The sequence below is a fragment of the Sorex araneus genome, chromosome X (genome assembly GCF_027595985.1).
Source record: "Sorex araneus isolate mSorAra2 chromosome X, mSorAra2.pri, whole genome shotgun sequence".
NCBI classification, from domain to species: domain Eukaryota; kingdom Metazoa; phylum Chordata; class Mammalia; order Eulipotyphla; family Soricidae; genus Sorex; species Sorex araneus.
Window position 1 is genome coordinate 169686577 of NC_073313.1, and position 21589 is coordinate 169708165.

At 39.1% G+C, this 21589-nt stretch overlaps 1 protein-coding gene and 1 pseudogene across 1 annotated transcript in view; one reads left to right on the forward strand and one right to left on the reverse strand.

Moving 5' to 3' along the window:
- Window positions 1-21589, reverse strand: part of THSD7B (thrombospondin type 1 domain containing 7B) — a 1129969-nt gene that overhangs the window by 38158 nt on the left and 1070222 nt on the right. The gene's annotated exons all lie outside the window — the stretch shown is intronic.
- Window positions 5520-6814, forward strand: LOC105943440 (selenide, water dikinase 2-like; annotated as a pseudogene).

The window sequence follows — 21589 nt, forward strand, 5'->3', positions numbered from 1 at the left end:
CAGGTATGTTTCTTGCAGGCAGCAGAATGTTGGGTTTAGTTTCCGAATCCATTTTGCCACTCTGTGTCTCTTAATTGGTACATTTAGGCCATTGACATTGAGAGAGATTACTATTATGGGGTTTTGTATCATCTTTCTGTGGGGTTTGTTGTTCTTGTGGGGTTCTTCCTTTTCTTACAATAGCCCCTTTAGCCCTTCTTTTAAGTTTGGTTTTGAGTCTATGAAGTTCCTGAGCTGCTATTTATCCATGTAATATTGTATGGTTCCTTTGAGTTTGAGTGAGAGTTTAGCCGATAAAGCATTCTTGGTGAGGCTTTCATTTCATTGAGTCTTTTCGCTATGTCCCACCATTGTCTTCAGGCTTGGAGAGTTTCTTCTGATAGATCTGCTGTAAATCTAAGGGATGTTCCTTTGTATGTGATTTCCTTCTTCAACATTGCTGCTTGCAGAATTATGTCTCTATCCACAGCATCTGTCATTCTGACTATGATGTGCCTTGGAGTCTTTTTATTCGGGTCTCTTTTTGCTGGTACTCTTCGGACTTCTTGGATCTGGATGCCTGCCTTCTCCAGCTCTGGGAATTTCTTAGCAATGATATCTTTAACTCTGTTTTTCATTGGGGTTACTTCCTTGTGCTCCTGGTACTCCAGTGATTCTTATATTGTTCCTCTTAAGGTCATCCCCTAGGACTCTGATTCTCTCTAGGGCCATTTTGAGGTCTTTTGCCATTATTTTTTGTTGTCTATAAGCTTTGTGCAGCTCATCTTCAAGCTCACTGATTCTGTCTTCGGCTGTGGTCATTCTACTGTTGAGGGCACCTACTGAGATTTTAAATTCATCTACCAATTATTTTATTTGTGTGACTTCTGTTCATAGCTTTGTGACATCTATTCGTAGCTTTGAAATTTCTGCTCTCATTTCTTCCCACATTTTCTTGGTTGATCGTTCCAATGCTTCATTCATATCCTCCCTTAATTTATTGGATGTCTGTTCATGGATGCCTTGAGTACGTCAACTATCTTTATGATTTCTTCTCTGAATTCTTTATCTGAGAGGTTGTATATATGTGTAACCCTTGTTGAGGTTTCTGAGATCTTTTCTTCATCCTCTCTTTGTGTAGGGGATTTTCGCTGTTCCTTCAAACTGTTATGGAAGTATAGAGTTGGACCCTTCTAGTTGTCTATCCCTATTCCCTCTTTGAAGGGGGAATCTAATTTGTTGATGGCAGCTTTGTTTCTATTCTAGAATACTTCCTCACTCTCAAGCACTCCTCCAAGTTTATGTGGCCTCTAGTGAAGACTTAAGGTGATGCTCTCTTTATGTTTGTGCAGCTTCTATTGTTCACTGACAGTTTTTGTGAGTGTAGGATAAGCTAATGGATTATTTGGCATAGAATGATAGACATGCCCAGGTGATTTTCAAAGAAATAGGTTATAAAGATTGTACCCTAAAAGGAAAATAACTGCGGCCCCGTTAGCTGCTGCTCTGGCAGAAAGCCACGCTCCCTTTGGAGGCCATGCCCCCTGAGATACAGGTCACGCCCCAGTAACCTCTTGGGACTCTGGGATGCCCAAGTGGGGCTTGCTCAGGTGGGGCTTGCCCAGGCCAGTGCTACCGAGTTAGGGCCGGTAGGTGGGGCTCCAGGTGGGATGAGTCCCTGAGTGGCAGACCAGCCATTAGGGTGCGAGCGGAGAGGCCTGGCGACAGGGGTGGGGGCAGGGTGCTTGCGGGGGCTTGGGAATCCCAATCGGCCATCCCTAGCGAGCGCTGGTTCGGCCCGGTAGGCGGGGCTCCGGGTGGAAAATGGTTTTATTTCTTTCATTCCATCTTGTCTTTTCTCTCACACTCTTCTTTTATTTATAAGGCAGCAAATCATATTATTTATTTACCATGGACTGGAGTGATAGCACAGCATGAGGGCATTTGCCTTCCATGTGTCCAATGTGGGTTTGATTCCTCAGTCCCTCTTGGAGAGCCCAGCAAGCTACTGAGTGTATCCCACCCACATGGCAGAGCCTGGCAAGCTCCCCATGGTGTATTCTATATGCCCAAAATAGTAACATCTCACAATGGAGACATTACTGGTGTCCACTCGAGCAAGTCAATGAGCAACAGGAAGACAGTGGTACAGTGCTGTTTATATATAAAGAATGTTATTGTTCTAACATCACTATTATAGTCATAATTGTGATACATACTTTTTAAATAGTGGAGGGATGGGTGAGAGTATGGTCTGGTTATGTTCTGGGAAAGAATAAAATTCTCCTGAGCAAGAAGAAGGAATAAGAAGGAGCCTAAGTCATCTATGATGTACAGAGTGCTACACAGAAAACAGAAGAGTATGCAAAGAGATCATAAAATGCAAAGGACTAGGACGTATTTAAGAACCTAACAAGAAGACTGATGTGACTACAACAGTAAAAAACTCCAGGAAAATTGTTTGAGACAATTTTGTTAAATCTATTTAAAGTGTAGTGGTCTTTTAGTCAATGAATCTATATTTATTTATCTAAGATAAGTGGAAAGTGAGTGATGACTTCATTTCTACATGCAATTCATTTGGACACCTTTTTTCTTTTTTTGCTTTTTGGGTCACACCCAGCGTGATGCTCAGGGGTCACTCCTGGCTCTGCACTCAGGAATTACCCCTGGCCGTGCTCAGAGGACCATATGGGATGCTGGGAATCGAACCCGGGTCGGCCGCGTGCAAGGCAAACGCCCTACCCACTGTGCTATCGCTCCAGCCCTCATTTGGACACCTTTTGCAGACTAATCCTCAGTTACCTTCAAGTTCAGGACTAAGTAAGAGTGACCCACATTTTCAAGATTAGAGCTCTTTCTGGCCTCCAAACCCTATCATGTGTTTGTGGAAAATTAATTCTCCCTGAGAAGACTATAAAAGAAAACCACGATGTTCTAAATAGTGTGCTCTAATTTCTTTATTCCTCAGAATAAGGCATTCTAATAAAATATGAATCAAATACTATAAAATAGTAACAATAATTTTCCTTGAGGTTTTGTCTTTAAAATGTACTTCATATAAAGTAAGCACCGAATATTTTCTGGCATCTGAAAGTGATTGTACTGAACATACTTGCAGAATAATTTTATAGACAAATGTGTGCACATCCCTCAAGAGCATTTTGCTTGAACACAAATTCATTCATAGAAAATATGTCCTTGATTGATGAACACTGATAGTTCAGCATTTTTCATAATTTCTTGCTTATAAACTCTTCAGTTTTATAATACTCTTTATGTATATTCCCTTGACCTAAATACCTATTACCATGTAATTTTAATTACGTTATTTTCACCTACCTTTATAAGTATAATGACAGTGTAGTGCTGTCTCTATAATAGCAAAAGGGGATACTATTTTATAATTAAAAAATAGCTTGTTCTTAACTTGATCATATGAGGACTGACTTTCGTTTGCAATCATTCTGTTTACATTCTGTTTACTTATAGTAAAATGACAGAAAACTTTTGTTAGCCCTAGCAATAAAAAGCAACTTAATAACTTAATAACGCTATATAAATATATATATATACATACACACAAACACATTTTGAAACATAGTCTTAAAATTTTTATTGCAAATACCATTATATTATTTTTGGGGGGGGGCGGGGAACCTCCTAAGCAGGCCTCTACCAGAAGTCTTGGCAAACTGGGTTGTAGACTCAATATAGATTCAATTGAAAGGGCCAAGGGTGCTAAGGATGCTATGCTGCTCAGGTTCTGATGCTGGGGACACCCAGGGTACCTAATCAGTGCTGGAGACCTCCAGGGTCACACCAGATGTGTCAGAGGCTTTGCAGGAAGCACATGTAGTTCCCTGGGGACTGTGTGGTTCACATACCTAACTGGATGGAGTGAATATAAGACTTGTGTCATAATCACTATACTATTTCCTGTTTTATATGACATACTTGCCTTTTTGCTATCAAAACAAGATATTTCTTACTACCAATAATATATTTTAAAACCAAGGTGCACACAGTAAATATGCAGTTTGAAGAATAGAATACTTAATTGTCTAATATTAAAGTTCAACCAGAATAATAAAATATGCCAAAAAAACATGAGTTATAAAATGAAACTTCTGGACTTGATGTTTTTGTGGAATACTTGGGTATTTTCATACTTTCTTTTTTGTTCAGACATTTGGTAGAATAAATTCAATAATCAGAGAAATTGTCTTCAAAACATTTCTTTCAATGATTTCTTTTACAACTCCTGAATTTGTGAATATAAAACTAAACAATATGAGGTACAAATAGAGTCTACTAGATCTCTCATTCAAGTGGTAACAATTAAACAATTGTTATTACCCGGTATACCAAACCACAGACTGAAAAATCTAATCAAACAACTATTTCTCACCCAGGGTAATCTCGAAGAGATCCTTAAAGTCAGGAGCTTGAAGGAATATTTTAGGGGATAAAACATTTTTTTTTATGGGAGAGGAAGAACAATGAAGAATGAGGCTGAATTATAGGTATGTGAAAGTATGTGATATGGAAGATGAAAAAAAGATAGTTTTAAAAAGTTGATACAAGTGAAGAGACCTAGATGTGGCATGCAAATTCTTTAATTGGAAACAGCTCTCTCAAACTTACAGCTACTAGTTGATATGACTATCTGGAAGTATTGCAATTCCCCTAAGCATGAATTTTCCATTTTTTAAAAAAATGAAATTTAGTATATAGTCCTTATTAACTGAGAATATTACTGGGGAAATGTCATTAAAATTAACTTAGAATTATAATTTTAATAAATAAAAGTTCCTAAAATGGGATTTTGTCTTAGATTAAATGTAAGTATTTAAGTTTAACATCAATGACCAGGTAGTTTTATAATTAAAACTATATACTCAGGATAAAAAAGAATATTAATCATTAATATTATATAATTTTATGATTACCCTAAAAAAGCCACTTTTTCAATTCTGACTTCTCTGATTAAGCATCTTTGATCCTTTAAAATACTTTAAGAAATTTTTTAAGATCTCCCTCATTTAATCTCTGGGATATAGATTGCTCTATTTTGTATTCTTATTGTGGGTGTATATTACATTTTTAGCTAGAGACTGACCAACAAATCCCTCGATTTTTCCAACTAACCCTCAATCCTGCCCCTGTAGCAGGCCGACAATAATTTATGGAGACAATGATGGAGGAAAAGTGACAGTCCTGGTGGAATTGGTGTTGGAATATTAAATGCCTGTAGTAAATCATCACAAAAAATTTTGTAAACCCCAGTATTTACATAAAGTGGGGGAAAAATAAATGAAAGATATCCCTCAGGCTTGGTATCTCCCTCAGGAAGGCTGGGTATTTCCCTCAGGAAGGCCTGGTGTCAGAACGGAGTCAGTGCACTGGGTGAGTGGTGCCAGGGAGAATGTCTGCTGTAATATCTGATTGTCGGTTCCCTAAAGCAGAGCTGTAACCTAAGGGCCTGTCCTTTTTCCTCAGTCTCTTGGCTCCAGGGAGGCATCACCAGCAGAAAGGTGATGGAGATCACAGAAGGCTCCTCAGACCAGCAGGCTTGTTTCTGGGCTAGGCCTTTCAAGCCCTAAGCATTGGGCCTCAGCCCGAGCTGGCCGCTAGCTGCCTTCTGTGCTTTGAAGGGCTGAGGCTGCAAGGACTCTCTGGAAACACTGCTCAAACTCCTGGAGGGACAATCTTGCTTGCTGGGTGGCCCCCTCTGTGCCCAGCCCTTGTTGGAGGTGCTGAAGAGGTATCACAGGAAGGTGGTCTACCTGGGGTGAAAGCTGGATTCCTGTGTCATTCCTGGGCATCAGCCTGGATTCCTGTGTCATTCCTCTGATGCACAAGGGTCTGTCCCTGGTGTAGGCCACAGACTTCTTTTTATCCCTTGGTGGAAGGTTCCCTAAACAATGGGTTGCACAGCTTGTGCCAACGTCCTGAGCAACATCTAAGCCATGGGCCTAACTGAATGTGACAACACATTGATGCTGCTAAGTGCCAGCGAAAGTATGAGTGAGGAGGAATGAGAATAGATAAGCCACTTATGATTAAAGGGTTCTGGAACACCCCTGAAGAAGCTGGCACTGCAGTGACTGGTAGACCGACGGTGGTGAACCTTTGGATTATTGTTGATGGGGTCACCACCATGTCGTATCAGCCCACTGAATTTCTAACGCCTGACAATGTACTTGTTAGCCTATGTGTCCATGTTAACCAAACCCTTAGGAGCCCAGGTTGCTGTCAATGCCCACCAGTGGCTGGATAACCCAGAATGGTGTAATAATATAAAGGCGGTAGTCTCCAGAGAGGAAGCAGAACTGGCTAATCAAGAGGCCATGTTCAATCTGGCTATTTTACAGCTATAATATAGAACAGCTGCTGGGTTAATGCACACATTTAATGCCCACATATGGCCACAGATATCACCACCTTTGGCATTGTAGGACATTCTCAGAACCTGGCAAAACCACAAAGAAATGAAGTGTACTTTGTCATTCATAACCTGCCAATCATTGCTAATATGGCTGCCATCAGCAAGGCCAGCGGCCAATTTGGCCTCCTTCAGAGAACCTCTGTTGAAACTTCTGGAGGACTGCTCATGTTTCTACCTAAGAACAGTCAGTTCACTTTTGTTCCAAAACAAATCTTCAAAGTACAGAGAGGGCCACCAATCATGGATGATTGCACTGTGGAAGAGGGAAACTGGACTGCTCCAATAGTTGGTATGTCTCGATTTACCAACTACCTCTCTCATGGGTCCCCCACAACTATGTTAGCTCCTGACAATCCCAATGCATCCTATATTGCTAGCTCCTGAGATGGGCTAGCAGATGTTATTTGCACCACACAGGCTTGTGAAATAGTCCTCAGGAATTGATTTTAAGAAGAAATTTCCAAAGAAGGTTGCCTGCATCATAGTTCCAGCTACCCTTTCCAAGTGATTTGACTCAGCCCATCAAAAACTTCACATTCCAAGGCCAGAAAAAACATTTGAACTTGTGGGGAGGGAGGTGGAGGGTATGTTCATCCCTTGCATAGAAGAGGAACAGGAAAATCTGTTTCCTTTCTAAGGGCAAGATGAGGCTATTCAGGCTTGAGGGATTTTTCTTGATGTGGAATTGATTGGTTTCTGCACAGAAAATGAAATGATTCAAACTGCATACACACCAAAAATTTTTTTAAAAAAGCAAAATAACATTTAGATCAGAAGCAATGTCTGGACCAATACTATTAAAAAATTGATAGCTCTTATAATGTAGTGTCAAATTATTTATTCATTCCCCCCTCCCCTGCCCCAATTATATTGGCTTTTTCCTGCTATGGACAAAAATTGAGCAGCTTATCTAATGCTTGGGAAAGGAAGACCCATAGCTGTCTGACTTGGTTTCTATTAGTAATAATGTCTCTCCCTCTAAGACCCTTTAAGGACTGGGAGAGTCAGAACAAGCCTCAAAGGTCAGGCCTTGATGGCCCATAAGATGTAAGTCTTGTGCTTAAAGATTCTTCTAATTTAATTAAATTTTTGATGAAATAAAAAGGATTTGCAAAATAAAATCCCTCAAAGCAACAACAAAACATGTATCAGTGGAGGGGAATTGTTGATTAGTTTATAACTTTACAAATTCTTATACCATTTGTTAATATTTTGCTAAAGTCTTTAACTTCTGTTGATCTCATATTATGGGGTTTCAGATAAATACTCATATAAATCATACAAGATAGGGACTTCATGGATTTATCTCACAATGGCTATATGAATAAAAATAAATAATCTTAAAGGTTATCTAAGATATAACACACATTTTTATTTAAGGTATTTTCCCCAGTGCACAATGGTTGCTCTATCCCTAACCCTTTAGGTATTTATTTTAAGAAGTACTATTCTATATTAATTTATAATAATTCACGTTGGTCTCTACCTACAAACCCCTAACATTCCAATTTGACTGTTCTGCACTTAGAGTAATAGGTTACTATGCTACATATCAGTACCATTCCAATGTAAGTTAGAGAAGTTTCATATTTTAATAAAATATAATTTATGGAACACAAAATCTATTTAGAACTTAAATTTAATTGTATGTATAAAAATATGGTTAAAGAGAATACCAGTGATATGTAGGAATAGAAATGGACTCTAGTCATCTATTCTTCAGGATATAAAACAGAGCAATATACTTCCTACACAATTTGTTCCTAATTTAATAAAGGCCCAAATTATGGTAAGTTTCCTAGCAACAATAAGTCTTTCCCTTTCCTCCCTTGGGGAATATTGGGAACTCATTATAAATAGCAGTCCTATTGGGCATATTGTTGAGTTAGCAACATTTATTTGTAATGAATGAAAAAGGGTTGCATGATGAAAACTTCAGAAAACCAAAGAGTTATTGAGTAACTCGACTGTGTAAAGTATATGTGCATATATGAGCACATGCATACACATCCGCTTAAGAAAGAAGTTAACCTAGCTATCTCTATCTAGACTCAAAACATACTAGAAAAAAATATTATACTGCCATTAAACCCATCAAAAGTGATATGGGACATCATAGGCAGGAAACACAACCTAAATCTAGTTGAAATATTGCCTAGATATTCACAATAGGAAAAGAAATGAATTGTACTGATTTCCTATTTAGATACTTACCTTGATCCATACAGAGACACACTATTATAGCATAAAATAGTTAATTTTCTCTAATTTTGCCATATGGTCATATGATTAACTGAAAATTGTAGTTTTGATAACTCTGGAAAACTTTATGACCAGTCAATGGAAACTGTGTTTTCAGGGTAATATGTAAAATATATGAAAAAAATAATAATGGTGCGGTGAAGAATGATTTCTTAAACATGGGTCACTAATTAAATAAAGTATCTGATAAAATTAAGTATACCTTACTATAAATCATAATGCATTTCAGATATGTAATATAAGGGATAGTAGCATGTAAAGTTACTTTGAGTTTAAAGCATGTCCTATGAACATTTTTATTCATTTACTTTTCATTGGGCACTTCTCTGATTATGATTAAATTTTCAAGGATAACCTGTTGGTAGGTATATTCTTCCATAACTGACATTCATCTACTAAAAGTTAGTTGTTTTATACCACAGTGTGGTTCAATGTCACTAAGTACAAGTTAATGATGATAAACCTTCCTGATGTGCACCCCAAAATTATGCTAATATTTATACTTCTCAGTATTTAAAAAAATTTTTTAATTAATTATTTTTTTAATTTTTAATTAGTGAATCACCGTGAGGGTACAGTTACAGATTTATACATTTTTGTGCTCATGTTTCCCCCATACAAAGTTTGAGAACCCATCCATTCACCAGTGCCCATTCTCCATCACCAGTAAACCCAGTATCCCTCCCACCCTCCCCAGTCCCGTCTCCCCCCACCCCACACTGCCACTATGGCAGGGTACTCCCTTTTGTTCTCTCTCTCTGATTAGGTGTTGTGGTTTGCAATAAAGGTGTCGAGTGGCCATTGTGTTCAGTCTCTAGTCTACATTGGGCACGCATCACCCTTCCCCTGCATGACCTCCAACCACATTTTACTTGGTGTTCCCTTCTCTGAGTTGCCCAGAATGAGAGACCAGCCTCCAAGCCATGGAGTCAACCTCCTGGTACCTATTTCTACTATTCTTGGGTGTTAGTCTCCCAGTCTATTATTTTATATTCCACAGATGAGTGCAATCTTTCTATGTCTGTCTCTCTCTTTCTGACTCATTTGTCTTAGTATGATACGTTCCATGCTGATACACTTATATGCAAACTTCATGACCTCGTTTTTTTCTAACAGCTGCATAGTATTCCATTGTATAGATGTACCAAAGTTTCTTCAACCAGTCATCTGTTCTAGGACACTTGAGTTTTTTCCAGACTCTGGCTATTGTAAACAGTGCTGCGATGAACATATAAGTGCAGATGTCATTTCGACTACACTTTTTTGCTCCTCTGGGATAGATTCCCAGCAGTGGAATTGCTGGGTCAAATGGGAGCTCAACCTCTAGTTTTTTGAGAATCATCCATATTGTTTTCCAAAAGGGCTGAACTAGTCGGCATTCCCACCAGAAGGGTGCCTTTCTCCCCACATCCTCTCCAACAGCGGTTGCTTTTGTTCTTTTGGATGTGTGCTAGTCTCTGTGGTGTGAGGTGGTATCTCATGGTTGTTTTGATCTGCATCTCTCTGATGATGAGTGATGTAGAGCACTTTTTCATATGCCTTTTGGCCATTCGTATCTCTTCCTTGGGAAAGTTTCTGTTCATTTCTTCGCCCCATTTTTTGATGGGGTTGGATGTTTTCTTCTTGTAGAGTTCAACCAGTGCTTTATATACCCTTGATATCAACCCCTTATCTGATGGGTATTGTGTAAATATCCTTTCCCATTCTGTGGATAGTCATTGTATTTTGGTCAGTGTATCTTTTGCGGTGCAGAAGCTTTTTAGTTTAATGTAGTCCCATTTGTTGATCTCTGTTTCCACTTGGTTGGACAGTTGCACGTCATCTTTGAAGATACCTTTATCTTCAATATCGTGGAGGGTTTTGCCTACCTTGTCTTCAATGTAGCTTATGGTTTGTGGTCTGATGTTGAGGTCTTTAATCCATTTTGATCTGACTTTTGTGCATGATTTCAGGTCGAGGTCTAAGTCCATTATTTTACATGTGGTTGTCCAGTTGTGCCAGCACCATTTGTTAAAGAGGGTTTCCTTGCTCCACTTCACATCTCTTGTTCCCTTATCAAAGATTAGATGATCATACATTTGAGGTTGTGTGTAGGGATATTCCACCCTGTTCCATTGGTCTTCAGCTCTGCCTTTGTTCCAGTACCATGCTGTTTTAATTGTTACCGCTTTGTAGTAGAGTTTAAGGTTGGGGAGGGTGATGCCTCCCATCATCTTTTTCCCAAGAATTGTTTTAGCTATCCGTGGGCATTTATTGTTCCATATGAATTTCAGGATTGCTTGATCCATTTCTTTGAAGAATGCCATGGGTATCCTTATAGGGATCATGTTAAATCTGTATAATGCTTTGGGGAATATTGCCATTTTGACAATGTTTATTCTCCCTATCCATGACTTCTCAGTATCTGATCTTATGGACATTTTATTAAATTTTGATTTACTACTATTTAATATTAATTAGCAAACATTAATAGGTGACAAAAGCAAGAAACATCAAAAGGATATCTCAAACCTCATTTTCAACAGTTACAGAAGTCAACTTTATTTATTTTATGCAATTTTATTTGCAAATGTCTCTCTGAAAAACTATAATATAATGTCCTTTGTAATTATTTAAGCCTTACTTATTAAGAATGGAAGGACTAAATTAGCAGAATAAACGTGATGCATTAGGACACATAGATGATATAGCAAATCTTTGCTTAAATCTTTTCCCCTTATTCTTTTTTTTTAAATTTCTGTATTTTAGCAACTAAATCCAGGGAAATTTCTTCCAGAAATTGGATCATTGCAAGCTTGTACCTCACATTAGTGGTCCTCATAATATGGCAGTCACCACGCGCCCCTCCCCCCTTGCCCTGGCCAGGAAAAGGTGAGGGAGAAAAACCTTTCCCCTCCTGGGCAATTATGGGGCCGAGGCTTAGTTCTCAGTCTGGAGACATTTCTGCAAGGAGCTGCTGGTACCAAAAGCAGTTTAGCTGGCCTCTGGAATATTGCTCATGCAGCTGCGGTGAAGCCACACACGTGCGGCCCCCGGGATCACATCTCCTTCCCCTTATTCTTTTTTTAAATCCGCCTTATCTGAGAGCATCTGTTATCCCCATTCTCCTCAAGTAAGTGGCTCCAACAAGAATCCCAGTCTCAAATTCTGCTTAATAATTACTACTATTACAGAATCTCAGCTAGATGATAGTTATAAAATCATACAGGAGTAAACTTTATCTTTCTCCAAAAGCTCTCATATCTTCCCCAAACTCATACAAATCAGATGCTATGTTGTATTATAGACTATTTTGAACACATTTGAAAAGTGCACTTAGATATACCACCTGCAATAAATATGCTACCTGTTTTTGTACACTTTCTGTTTTTGTTTTAAAAATTATACTATGGCCTTTCTGCGGCTGCACGAGCTCGACCCCAGAGGCAAGTGAACTAATTTGGACACGAGCAGCTCCTGGAGAGGCCTCCAGGCAGTGATGGGAGCCCCTGGCCCATGGTCTCCAGGCTTTTCCATCATATGAGCACCAAAAAAGGGAAGTAAAAGCTTGCAGGGATACAATTACTGGCAGAATTTTCCCTGGACTTCATACAAAAAAAAAAAAAACAGCAACAGCGGCCGCGTGACCGAATATCTATTAATTGTCAGCAATGTGAAACGGTTCCTTTTTAGCAGGTCTGACTGTGGGGGGAAACTCCAAACAATAATACTGAGTTTTTTGTTGAAATATTGAAGGTAATCAAAGTAGCAGCCACTTCTCTAGACTGTGAACTAAGCCATAGCCCCACGCCGGCCGAGGAGAGGAAATATCCTCCTTTCACGGTTCTTTTCCCTTTTCTGGGAGAAACGTGGTGTGGCGTCCACCATATTATGAGGTCTACTAAGCAGGCACAAACTTAGAGGCACGGGAATGGGAGGGGGAAAAAATTATGTACTTGGAACAGCGGGACACTTGGGCAGTCTCAGGCTGATACCAGCGCATGGTCCACCAAGATTCGACCCGGGAGGCCACACTCTTGTGCGGCTGCATTGCTGCAGATCAACCAGAATCCGGAGGAACTACTTTTGGTTCCAGAAACTGCTTGTAGCCATGTCTCTAGACTGTGAACTAAGCCATAGCCCCATGTTGGTCGAGGACGGAAAATATCCTTTTTTTTCGTCGGGCGGCGTGGTGTCAGCCATAATATGAGAACTATTTATTAAGCAGGCATGAACTTGGTGGCTAAGGAGGGGAAAAAATTCTATGTCCTTGAAATAGTGGGACTTCATATCTCTCCAGTCTCAGCGATGGAAAACTAATTATCAAATGCTTCATTGGCAGTTGGGCTGTCTTTCTTGGGGGAAAACTCCAACAATAGTGAGTTTTGTGTTGAATTATGGAATGTAATCAAGGTAAAGAGAAAATGAAGTGAAATTTATCAATTACGCAGGCGGGGATGGGGGTTGGGGGGGCGGGGGTTGGGAGGTAGACTGGGGTCTTTGGTGGTGGAATATGGGCACGGGTGAAGGGATGGGTGTTTGAGTATTGTATAACTGAGACATAAGCCTGAGAACTTTGTAACTTTCCACATGGTGATTCAATAAATAAATTCAAAAAATTATACTATGGTGCACCTAATTTTTGGTAACAGGTAAAAGTGCATATACTTAAGTTCACTTTGTTTGGTTCTTTATGCTGGTCACATAATTGTTGTAACTGTATTTTTTACTTAACAAGTGTTACCTGGAACTTTTAAAAGTTCTTTTTAAAAGCAAAACTTGTTTTCAACATGTAATACTGTAGTGCACATAGCTTTGGCAGATATTTTCTGTGGAATAGAGTGGAGAAGCATTGGGGCCCAGATCTGTAATCCAATGACAGATTTTTGTCATGTATTTAGAAAAAAAACGATTTATTTACTTTGTTATTACATGGGATTCCTTTATAAAGAAATTCTTTTATTTTTGGAAAAATTTTCCAGGCACACAATCTTTAACACCAGAGAACACACAATTTATTAAATATAAATTTCACTTAATTTTTTTTTGAAAACCAAGCAGTGAAGTAACAAAACTAGAGCCTTGGAGATTAATTAAGAGAGTCCTTGATATTGTAGGAGTTGAAGAGGTCATTAAAAAGTAGAAGAGCCCACAAACTGCCTCTGGCATCTAAGTTCATTAATGACCATGATCCAGAGCCATAGAAATAAATCTCAGGGCTGGAGCGATAGCACAGCATGGGTAGGGAGTTTGGCTTGCACGCGGCCAACTCGGGTTCAATTTCCAGCATCCCATATGGTCCCCCGAGTACCGCCAAGAATAATTCCTGAGTGCATGAGCCAGGAGTAACCCCTGTGCATTGCAGGGTGTGACCCAAAAAGAAATAAAAAGAAAGATATCTCTCAGAAGAGAGCAACATGCATGAACAACATGCCACAGAGATGCCGCCAGACCCTGTGCCAGGCTGTCTCACCTGGGGCAATTCAGAGTGGGGCAGGTGAGTCCTCCCACCCACCCCAAGTAGCCTTGGCAACCAAAAATTTATAGAACTCAATTGCCACCATGCTCACAGCCAATTTCTACAGGCTCAGAAGAGCCTCATCCATGAGTGAATCTACATACCCAAGTATGCAGGACTTGTGACCGAACTCTCCAGGTTCACACAGAACTGAAAACTGAAGACCTACCCCCCTATTCCTGTGCTTCTGGTATCCTGGCAGTCATGCCTATGAACTGCCTCTGGCTCCTTGTAAACTCATTAATGTCCATGATCCAGAGACTCAGAAATAAATCTCTGGAGTGTGAGGCCATGACTTCTCATAATATACACCACGGATGTACCAAGACATGGACTTAATGGCTCCAGGGTGATATACAACAATATTCACACTTTACTTCTTAGGAAATTTTATTTGGATCATTTTTAGTGTAATATTCATAAGAAGGAATACAAAATAAATTATTTAGTTCCTGCTTTGGAGGCAGGCTTTGGAGGCCAGGGTGGGAATATTAGAAACACATTGATAGGAAGGTATAATGGTGGTGGGATGGTGTTGGAATATTAAACTTAATAATTTATTGTGAACAACTTTATAAAAATAAAATAAAAATTATTTAAAAGCAGAATATTTTGTCTTTGTTTAGAAATACAGAGCTCTGAACCCCTCTAAATAGACTGTAATATATGTTGTAACCATTTACTACCAATCTCATTCTCAACAATCACTTTTTTGTCCTACAAGAAGCTAATGAAGTGAGAAGTACTATAAATATGATATACAGGGTAGAAATATACTGCATTCTGTGAAAGACAACGTGGGAATATCAGGGAGAAAATTATATATTTTTAATTTTTGAGGTGTTCAACTCTGAAGCTGTGTTCATGGGCCCAGTAACCTTCCTAGGATGAGGTACTGCCCAGACTTATGAACCACATGCTGGGTTCCATGTTAGTACCCACCAGGATCATATCAGGTAGTGCTCAAGGTTTTTTTATAACTGAATTCACCAGTGATGCTTGTAGGGGGTGAGGAATCAAACCAAGTTTAACCTCTGTACTAACTTTTTGATCCCCAGGAGAATAATTTAAGCAATACTGGAATTACTCTATTTACCAGAGTCACACATTCTCTATATGAGATAGGTTCTCTACCTCTAAATTCCACTTAGAATGACTAGATATTATATTCAGCAGTATTATGGAACAAGTACATATTTATAACAGTTAAAATTTACAAACATTTTTCAGTTAGTGTAAGGCTGTTTTTAGGGGGCCACACCTAGCATTGTTCAGTCAACTCCTGGCTCTGTGGTCAGGATTGTTCCTTGTAGTACTCACAGGACCTTGTGCCAGGTATTGAAATTGGGCGTGCTTTATGTAAAGTATGTACTCTATCTTTTTAGTTGTCTTTCCAGTCTTCATAGTATCTTTTAAAAGTACCCACTGTTATTTGTATTTCAATATGAGTTCCATTTCTTCTGCTTATTCTTAAGGCTATCTATTATTATGGGAATTATTTTCCTTTGGGGAGAGGGTTTGGACCACAACCAGCATTGCACAGGGCTTACCTTTTACTAGGCTTCAGGAACCAAGAAGTGGTGGGGAACAAGAGTGCTAGGAATCAAACCTTGGTTGACCATGTGAAAGGCAAGAACTCTTCCTGCAGTTCTATGTCTCTGGCCCCTAATTATAAGAATTGTTATAAACTGAGTGACATATATCCTTCCAGATAATCTAACTGGAACATTTTCAATTGTGGAGAATGTTAGGTCAAAGCAACCAAGTGGGAAAAATATGACTCTGGAAACACCTAACTTCCTCCATTACTGATCATACTTTACCTTACAAAAATTATTTATTGCCTATTACTTCACCTTTAAAAGTATTCCTACACATTCTAGTTGTTGAAAACATTAAATTCAAGGAATCAAGAGTTCTGTCTTAAAGAACAACTACTAAAACATATTTCTCTAACTAGTTGTTAGTTTTCAGATTGAAAATAGTAAAGAGTGTTTTCTAAGATTAGCCCTAAGTTTTATACAAATTGCCAAAGAAAAAGCTATCTCTAAAAGTCAGTTGTTAAATTTTCTTTCCTTATATTTTTTAAATTTTAATTACTGTTCTAATCACAGGAGTTAATTATTTGATAAATAAACTTGTAAAGGAAACCAGAGAGAGCACAGGTGTTAGGGTGCTTGTCTTGCATGCAACTATACCAGTTCAAGTCCTGGTAAAATATATGGCCTCTGAGCACTGCTATTCATGTTCCCTGAACATAAAACCAGAAATAAGCCATGAGCACCACTGAGTGTGGCCCCAGAACCTGACTTCAATCCTGCCAAACTGGTGTTAAATTTTACTGTGTGAAATTATAGGATATTATTTATTGTATTTTAAACAGTAAAATTGTAGGTTACATGTTTGATTTTGTATTGTAATTCAAAAATATATACAAAGAAAAATATTCTGAAAAATCAAAAAGTCATAATGTTTAGGAGTTAATGCAAAATTACATTTCTCATTATGGTCTAGAGTTGACCATGAAATATGTCATCTGGGAAATGTAAGAATCAAAATATATTATGTAGCACAAAAGAAAGTAAACTCATATATATTGATTAAAACAAATTGAAATTTATTTTAATCATAGCTTAAATCATAAGCTTGAAATTAATAATCATAGCTTGAAATTAATAATTTTCTTATGTTATTAGTCTAATCACTGTCACTGTCATCCCGTTGCTCATCGATTTGAGCGGGCACCAGTAATGTCTCTCATTGAGAGACTTATTGTTACTGTTTTTGGCATATCCAATACGCACGGGTAGCTTGCCAGGCTCTGCCCCTTGGGCTCGATACTCTCGGTAGCTTGCCGGGCTCTCTGAGAGGGGCGGAGGAATCGAACTCAGGTCGGCCTTGTGAAAAGCGAACTCCCAACTGCTGTGCTATCGCTCCACTATGACTAATTCATGATATGCTAAGTATAGAGGTTCTACATTCCAATGAACTGATGAAAATTTAACAAAGAGAGCAGCTAAACCAAATACTAAGTTCTTCTCTTATAAACTTTGATCTTTGAAATCATTTAAAAAGATCGCTTAGTAGAAGCTTAGAATCCACTAAGGGCAGAAATAAATTGGCTTCAAATTGTTTTGACCTTGAAGTACTTAACACAATCTGAAAGTATATGGCAGGCATCAGGTGTACATAACAAGGAAATACCAAGGCTTAGAAAATAAAGAAACAATTCTTTTCAAAATTTCTTCTATGATCAGTGTAGATCTGTGCATTTGATGGTGTAGTGTGGCACCTAGGGAAACATATGGGACATCTAGCACTACTGGTTTTGTCAGACAATTCACAACCAGAGACAATGGTTTGAACTTTCATCTTTGATAAACAACTCAATGGAGATCTGCAGGTGCTGGTCTGATTCCCACTGCAACATGCTTACCCCCTTTAATGTGGCTAAATAAACTATCTTCTTTTGTGGTTTCTGCCCCATTGCCACCTACGCTTGGATAAAAGAAAGCGACTCACACAAAAGACAGCTACTGGCACACTCTCTTAGAAGAGAAAAGGCACAGCTGTTTCTCAGTGACATTTCAGCCCCAAAGTTTTGGTTCTTTTAAGCTAGTTCATCTGTGCCATACATTATTTCCTTTGATTATCCATGTTTATTATTTTTAGGTTGTACAGCATGAGGATTAAGGAATGTTTTCAATATGGAATTTCTCATTTGGGAAACATTACTGGTTGCAGTGGGGAGAATTATCAGTTAAGAGCACTCTCATAGGACTTAAGTTGGAAAGCTGGCAAAATTTGGAGGTTTTCAAGGGAATACTATAGCTGAATAGTGTATCTCCCCAGCGTTCTGAGAGGATGTACTGACAATTTAAGGATCTGGTGTCTGATTCTTCTTTTTATTGACCATATTAAAATTGAGAGTTTATTGTCTCAAACTATAAGAGTGTCTGTTGCCTGCACGCCTGACTGTCTTCCCCGGGGCTCCTCGGAGGGGATGGGCTCCAGCTTCCCTCCCCACCCCGAGCAGAGCTCCCAGCGGCTGAAGACCACCGGAACCTAGCTGCAGCCATGCTGGAGGCCCCTCTCCACACATTCGGACAGGCCTCATGCATGACGGTGCAGGCAGAGGAACCCAGGTGTGTGTAATCCCATCAACGGCCAACATCCAAAGAGACTTTAAAGCAAGCTCTCAGAAGCGCATGGCCGCTTTGAGGCCTGGCAATATATACATATATACTTTTTTAACTTTTTATTAAATCACCATGTGGAAAGTTACAAAGTTCTCAGGTTTATGTCTCAGTTATACAATATTCAAACACCCATCCCTTCACCAGTGCCCATATTCCACCACCAAAAACCCCAGTATACCCCCGCCCCCACCCCCTGCCCCCTACTGTATAACTAATGAATTTCACTTCCTTTTCTCTTTACCTTGATTACATTCCATATTTCAACACAAAACTCACTATAGTTGTTGGAGTTTCCACCCAAGAGAGACAGACCTACTACCAAGGAAGCATTTGATAATTAGTTTTCCATTGCTGGGAATGAAGAGATATGTAGCCCCACTGCTACAAGTACATAACTATTTTTTTTTCCTTTTTTCTTTTCCCTTTTTTTTTTCCCCCCTCATCCCCCTTCCCGTGCCTCATAGTATGGTGTATGCCACGCCGCGTCAGCCAGCGTGGGGCTTTTGCTTAGTTCATAGTCCAGAGAGGTGGCTGCTACATTAATAACCTTCAATATTTCAACAAAAACTTACTGTTATTATTTGGAGTCCCCCTCCCCAAGTCAGACCTGTTAAAAAGGAACCGTTTCACATTGCTGACAATTATAGATATTAAGTCGGTTTTGGATTTCTGTATAAAGTCCAGGGAAAATTCTGCCAGAAATTGCATAGCCCAGCTCACAGTCCCAGTGCATTGCTGTAAGAAGTCTCTGGAATCAAAGTCTTTAGAAGCAGAGGGTCCGCTTCACTCTCAGCAGCTCCGAATTTATCTGGGCTGAGGGCATGCTGGTTACACCCCCTTCCCATGAGTCCCTGGGAGCCCCAAGTGTAAAAATCGACTACCTCTGGGTTAGGATTCTTAGAAGATGGTGCCTGCCACGTGGGTGCCGCCAAGCCGCCATTTTCTGTGCAGGAAGACAGGGTGGGGAGGAAAAAATCCACCCCCGGGCAGTACAGAGTTGTAGCCCAGTTCGCAGTCCCAGTGCATTGCTATTAGATGCTGCGCTGGATGCCTGAATGTGTTAGGTCTCTGGAATCAAAGTCTTTAGGCACAGAGGGTCCCTGGCAATATCTTTAGCCTACTACTCCCTCTGGGAGAAACTGGCAATCCTCTGAGAGTTTCCTGCCCACATGGGACAGCCTTGCAAGCTTCCCATGGTGTATTCATATGCAAAATCCAGTAACAAGCTGGATCTCATTCCCCTGACTCTGAAGAGCTCCCAGTGCAACATAGTTAGGAGGGCCGAGTCGAGATAGACTTCTAAGATCTCAGGGAAAGGACGAAATGAGATGTTACTGAGCCCGCTTGAGAAATCGGTGATTAATGGGATATCGTGATCGTGATTAAAATTAAAGTCAGATACAAATAAATATAACTAGAAAACATTAGCCTTTTAAAAGCATTGTCTCTTAGGTATATCATAGAGCTTTAAATGCAAAAAGCCATCAAAAGTGATTGTGAGATAAGATACTTCACTGCGTAGTAGAGAAAATATCAGTTACAAGAGTTTTTTCACCCTGTATCTTCTATGTTTGACATAAATTCCACCCCCTCAATAGTCATCCATCCTTCCTTCCTTCCTTCCTTCCTTCCTTCCTTCCTTCCTTCCTTCCTTCCTTCCTTCCTTCCTTCCTTCCTTCCTTCCTTCCTTCCTTCCTTCCTTCCTTCCTTCCTCTTTTTTTTTTTTTGCTTTTTGGGTCACACCCAGTAATGCTCAGGGGTTACTCCTGGCTCTGCACTCAGGAATTACTCCTGGTGGTGCTTGGGGCACCATATGGGATGCTGCAATTGAACCTGGGTCGGTCGCGTCAAGGCAAACACCCTACCCGCAGTGCTATTGCTCCAGCCTCAAAAGTCAATTTCTTACGTAGGTAGAGAATACTTGATATTCTGTATCTCATGAATTATTTTAGGGGGGGATTCTTTCATCATAGTAAAAACAAGCATTTAATATTTTGCTTATTATTTGCTATCTTGTATGTCTTATCATAACCATCAAAATTTTTCATTAGGATATTAGTTTCATGGAGTCTAGAAGTTTTGCTTGCTGGAGGTCTGATCAGTTCCATACAATGTGTCATCAGCATCAGGGAAAATTCCAGGTCCTCAGAAAGCATCCAATGAAAGTTCTTAAAATAGGAATGAGCTACAATTTTGCCCTCAAAAACAGTACTCAAGGCACATTCACTGTCTGAATTACAACATGCATGGGATGTGCTTTTTCTCTGACTCCACATATTCGTAAATATTTCCAAATAGGATGATTTTGCCTCACGTATAAAAAAAGAATAAAATTCAAAATATAGAATTGCCACAGAACTTGTTGACTGCATTGCAACTTGTGACTGTGAAAGAGGATACCATGAAATCAGGCATAAACTTAAAAAAATCTGTTAAATGAGTAAAAGAACAAGGCAAAAATATATGTATGTATGTGTGTGTGCACATAGATGAATGCAGGGTTTGAAAACCAAAATTATGGAAACAGTCTAAAGGTCACATCTGTAAGTTCAGAAATGTAGGATATTTGAAAGCCAATTAAGAATTCCCTATTAAATCATTAGAATATAGTTGGAAGAGACTTATAATCAGTGCTATAATTTTGTATCAATGGTATTACTTGTATGAATTTCATCATTCATTCCATAGACCCTCTGTGCATTAATCATGTGCACTTTTTAAAAAAGGTAACCTTTATTTTTGTACTGATTTTTATCATTTTAAATATTAAAAGTCAAATTTAAGTTCAAACTCAACCTGGACTTCTACAAGAATAGGAAGATGTTCTGTTTGCATTTTAGTGGTCAGAACAGGACGGCTCCACTACACTCACTGAATTTGAAAAGTTGACTTTATATTATAATACTAAACTTACAATATAGAGAATATTTCTATTATGAAGCAAGGTCATTTTATTGAACAAAACTGAGAGAGGATAGAGAGGAAATATACATTCATGGGAGAACGTGGCTTATAAATGTTGTAATGTTGACAAAGCACCAAGACATGTTCTATTTCACTGACAGATTTACAACTCTCAGATAAAGGTAATACTATACACATCTATCTACTGGTATTAGCACAGCTATTGGTGATGATATCAAACATATGTATTTAATCAGAGGGAGACGAGTCCCTGGCAAGGTCTGATTGCTTTATGAC